Genomic DNA, 5,871 nt, shown 5'->3' on the forward strand with positions numbered 1-5,871 from the left:
TCTATACACTTGTTTTACAACATTAGACTCCGCTACTGGTGTAGAAACTAGGAAAGGCTCGAAAATCTTTTTGGGACTCATTTTGAAATTCACAGTCACGAGTGGGGTCACATAAGAGAGATTTAACTCGGGGTCCAACAACAAATAAACATCAAGACAGAAGACACGGAGTATACCAGTAACAACATCAGAAGAGTCCTCCTTCTCCTGATGGGGTGGTAAGGCATAAAACCTGTTCTGTTACTGACCGCTAGTAGTGCTAGAAGAAGCACCCTGAGCAGGGGCGGGATGGAGTACCGGAGCTGGTGCGCTAGCAGCCTGTGCCTGAGGTCGGGAATCTCTGTTCTCCTGTCTAGCATGGGGGCAATCTCTAAGTCTGTGGCTCTACTTGCCACAACCAAAACAACCCCTCAAATCTTCGAAACACTCCCCAAGGTGATTCCTACCACATTTGGCACAAGGAGGATAACAGGGTCGGTTACCAACACTGTTCTGCGACCCAGACAAGAAAGGCCTACTCCCTTGCTCTGGCCTACCTCTAGGCGTGGGAGCACTAGCTGATGAAGACACAGGAATAGACAGACGTCTCTGAAACTGAGGGCGGCTCCCTCCATGGAACCTAGGCCGACTATACTCATGCTGCTCGGATTTAACCCTCTTGCTACCCCTTATTCTTTCTCTCTCTCTAAACTTATCCACCTTTATCTGCTGGCCATGTGTCATCAACCTAGCCAAATCCATATCCTTGTACAATATCGCAGCCTTACACTCCTTCAGTACCATTCCAAAAACACCAGTAACAAACTTATTCATACTAGCCCGGGTGTTAGAAATCAAATCAAGAGCGTACTTGACCAACTGATTGAACTTCAAGTAGTACTCCTTAACAGTCATGGAGCCCTGCCTCAAGTTTATGAACTCCTCAATCTTTGCCTCTCTTATCTCAAGTGGAAAGAACTGGTCTAAGAAGGTATCTTGGAACACTTGCCAAGTCATAGGAGCGGCATTCTCACCTCTACCCTTCTTCTACGATACAACCCAATCATAAGAAATGTCCTTCAGTCTATAGGATTCCAACTCAACACTTTCTTCTTCTGAAACATGCACACATCAGTGATCTTCCTCACCTCCTCCAAGTACAACTGTGGGTCCTCGTCCGCCTTGGACCCATAGAACTCAGGCGGATTCATCCGCATAAAGTCACGAATCCTAGATGTGGCTAAATCACCACCTTGCTGATTAGCAATTGGGGCCTAGTTATTGGCTCGAACATTTGCGGTGACCACTTGGGCTAACGCCTAAAAGGTCGCCCTAAACTCAACATAGGACACCGTCTCATTCTAAGGATCAATAGGTGGGGGTTGGTCATCATTATTCCCGTGGACATTCACTCTTCGAAGAGGCATTTTCTAAAAATAGAAGAGCACGGATCATTAGACAATAGGGACAACTATTGGCACGATAGAATCTGAAAGAAGAAACAACTTTTTTTCCTAAAACGTCTCGTAGCCTCTTGCTCATAGATTTGGCACTCTACACACCGATGATTAAGACTCTACTCAACGCGGCTTGTTACACTCTCTAGGACTCCTTAGAAACCTTAGGCTCTGATACTAAGTTTGTAACGATCCGAAATCATCTCCCGGGACATCACACGGTGCTAAAGGCTACAAGTAACCCCAAGCTAACCCTTAGAGCCGGTTTCTACCAATAACACTTAATTCAAGATGAAATAGACTCAACACTCGCATAGTCATATCACATAAAAGAAAATACGGGGAAGATACTCGGTCCATATGACCACAATACAGAGAAATCTCAACAAAACCACAATACTGAACCCTCGATACATCACAAGTCTAATACTAGTCTAACAAAGCCTCTACTAATCAAAATCTAGAGAGCCGTTGGGACAGGTCCCCAACTGACTCAAAATGAACTGAAGATAAAACATAGTCTCTCAAGTACAGTAAACATTTAAAGATCGGCCCTCAAACCATGAGAACTCACCACTGTAGAAAACGTAGGCAAGGTACTCAAAGAATCACGGGCGAGGCTGGGACTGAGCACCTGAACCTACATTATGACACAATATAGCACATAGACGTATATGTAAATCTGTACTTGGAATGTATTGAGTATGCGGGGGTGAATGCACATGTATAAAATAGTATCAACCTTCTTCAATCAAATCATGTATGCAGTATGAGATGACTCATATGGCTTGAACGCGTATAAAATATAAAGCTCATAAATCATGTAGAATGGAGCATGCATCACAATTCTCGTGAGTCATCATTTTTTAACCTTGAAAACTAGAAATCTTCTCTTATTCTCAATACCCAAAGGCTAAGGGACTTTAAACAATAATTTCAAATCATGCATATGTCTCATGGAGGGTAAAACTTCTTCAATGTTCAATATTTCATAACTATTTAGAACTTATATACTTGGAATTCGGAATCATATGACTTGGAAAACATACTTGAAGGCATTTCATTCACTTTAGGAAAAATATCTCATTTCAAGCTTTAGGGAAAATCATTCTATCTCCAATAGAAAAGTATTCTAGTTCAAGGAAAGAAATTATCTCAAAGCTTTATGAAAAGTACTATATCAAGGGAAGGTACTTTCATTTAGGAAATAACTCACATCAAGAAAATACTTTAGTTAGGGAACATCTTTGCAATTCAACTATTTGGGAAAATAGACTATAGAGAAAGGAAAATAAATATTTGATCTCGAAGTTTAAAGGTCAAGGGAGGTTCTCGTAACCGACATAAACCATGAGAGCTACATAGAGTCCAACGTTTTTTCCTCCTAAGGAAGAGACCCCACGTAGAGGAGGAGCGTCATACTCTTGCTAGGGAGTATAACCTAGGTCTAGTGATCACTAAATGAAACTCGGCCTCGGGCCTAATCATAATCATCATAAACTCGGCTTCAGGCCCAACCTATGGTGGCACGTAGTTTTGGGGTAAGAAACCGTAGTGACTTACTCGCTCAGTGCTAAGTACTACTCCCTTTAGATTATCTGCGCTCATCTCATAAAAATTCACTTTTAGAATAATCTCATGGTTCACCACGAACCCAATAATCAAATCGATAATCTCATATGATGAAGTAGATTTCAAAGCTTTCAGACCATTTGGTCAATTCATTTCTCAATCATTTCAAAATACTCAAATCATGGGTGTTTATAGCACAAGAGTTTATAATTTCACAAGTCTCAAATAGGGCTTACTAACCCATAGTTCAATCTCAAGTTAAAGCTCATCAAAAGCATAATATATAGCATATAGATTCATAAATCATGTGGAAATCTGGGAATTTCAGCAATTTATCTCAAAATCTCAATATAGTCATATACTTCAATATCTCAAACATCACAAAGATTAGTTTCTCAATGACTAAAATCATAGGGTTTATACCCAGCTGTAATTTCTCAAGAAAACATGCAAAGATCATGCCATTTGACTCTCATTCATGGGAAATATCAAGATAATGCATTAAACAATAATGGGTGAAAACCCCAATCCAGATTCATGTAAATATCTCATAGATTTCAGGAAAATCATGATGTAAATAAGCCTTTTTGGGCACAAGGGTGAAAGGGTTACCCTTGTTCAAAATCCCACATACCTTGAATTAGAAGCTTTGGATGAACTCTCACTTTTGAAACTCTATTCGTACTCTTGAATGAGGGTTCTTGAGGCCCTTGAATTGGGAACCTTGAATCTTGACTTAATTTAGAAAATCCATGGTGGATTCTTGAGATTCTTGGAAGAGATTTTTGATACTTAGGGTTTTTGTTGAGAGAAAACTTGAGAAAAACTTCATAGGATGCTTGCAAATGACTTTGATTTGGTGTTTCCACGGTTTAAGAGGCTTGGAAAAAGTCCAAAATGTCCCTTTTAACGTCTATACGAAGCTAGAAAAATTGAACTGGGAACCCGATTTAAGGGGTCACCGCGACGCGCCACTTATCGCGGTGGCTCACTGGAAATTGACAATTGATAATATGGGAGTCACCACGACACAGAGGCATCACGTTTTCCCACTGGTTGAGACCTGGAACCTCAGTGCGATGTGCTAATATCGCGGAGTTCCACTGAAATTTGACAATTTTCAAATCGACCCTCTCCGCGACGCGCCCAGCACTAAAGTGACATAGTTTTACGACTAGGTCTTAAATTAGCCATAACTTCTTATCCGGGTATCGGATTTGGGTGAATCTTATATCGACAGAAAGCTTATCAAATTTTCTACGTGATAAAAAGTCAAAATTAGGGAAATTATATATGGTTACCACGATACTCACTTAGGAGTCACTCGTAAATCTTTTAGTACCGGAATTACGCTTCATTCGACACGCTCTAAGGCTCAAACTACGAGGGAACTTTATGGGGTCTTACAGTAACAACCTTTAATTCACACAAAAATAAATCTTTCTCCACACCTTGAACTCAGAAAATAAACGGTTTCCAAAATAATTCTAATGAAAATTTATATGATCCAAAATAAAAAGAGCAAAAAAAAGCAATATGTTGGTATCCTGGTCAATGGGCGATCAACAAAACTCATGGCCTAGGATGGTAATTTCCATTGCACTTTGAAATGATGCTGTCTTAAGGTCGGTCCAAGTGGTCGAGCCTACGTCATAATTTGTGGTGCGCGTCCCCGGCCCTATATTAGTCAAAATATTTGTCCCAATATGAATGCCTAAAATTAAATTTAAGGCTATATAATAAATTTTAATTCTTGTTTGTCCCTTTAATTAATAGTTAGTTTTTGGATTATACATATATAGAAGTAATTAATTAAGTACGGATAGAACTAAAAGAACACCTTCAAGCATAGAGAGTAGTTCTTTTCTCATTTGTCAGCAATCAGCATCATCACTAAAATGATTAACTTAGGTAAAAAAATTGACTTCTCAACTAACAACTATGTTAATCTTATCTTAAAATCAGAAGGACTCTTTAGCAGAGTGAAGACATGAAAAAAAAAGGCTTCAGAGCTAAAGATCAGACTCGAGAAGTAGTGTGCTTCAAGTTGAAGGAGAGTTACGCTTTGAAGGTGGGCATCACTATTTTAAAGGAATTCCAAATTATTTCAGATGGTGATCAATAAAATTTGATGAAAACTGAACCTACATTTGAAATTAATTAATGTTTAGGTTAAGAATATGATAATTTTAACCCTCTTCTTCTAGTAAAAGTTTATGATAATTTTCACCCTCTTCTTCTAGTAAAAGCAATTTAACCTTTGTTGTCTTTGTTATAATCTAATATTACTCGAGCTTATAATAATGTAGCAACGCTCAATTATAACAAAAACCCTACTGCCCTAATAGTAAAAATTGCCCTCACATTATACGACCACATATTTCTGGATAGGTTTACAAGTACTATCCAATGATATTTTGTTTATTTTTCTCTAACTTATGGACATATAGGTTTAAAAATCACGTTTTAACAAATTTAATTTACGAAAAAACGTTAAATATGATCTTAAATTTCTAATGTTTTATTAGTTTTCAAAATTATAGTTGTGCAACTTTTAAAAATAATTATGAATAAATAGCCTATAAAGCATCATTTGCATAAAGTTTGAGGAGTAATTTTTATTTTTAATAAATAATAACCCTTTCTTGAATCTTCAACTTGTTGGAACTTAAAGGTATAGAACAAAAACAAAAGTTTATTCAGAGGTAGCTTGGTAGGTTGTAGCATAATAATTCACATGCAAAGTAAAGTTTAGTAAGGGACAGTTTGGTAGAGTGTATTGAAAAATTTAATGCATATATTAGTTTAATGTACAAGTAGTATCTTGTTTGGTTCATTTTTTTTACCCTTTGTATAACTAATG

General features: G+C 37.9%; 1 pseudogene; it reads left to right on the forward strand.

Moving 5' to 3' along the window:
- Nucleotides 1-4,542: 4,542 nt before the first annotated feature.
- On the forward strand, nt 4,543-4,674 carry LOC124888398 (annotated as a pseudogene).
- Nucleotides 4,675-5,871: the final 1,197 nt, after the last annotated feature.

Source organism: Capsicum annuum, chromosome 10, assembly GCF_002878395.1.
Source record: "Capsicum annuum cultivar UCD-10X-F1 chromosome 10, UCD10Xv1.1, whole genome shotgun sequence".
NCBI classification, from domain to species: Eukaryota; Viridiplantae; Streptophyta; class Magnoliopsida; order Solanales; family Solanaceae; genus Capsicum; species Capsicum annuum.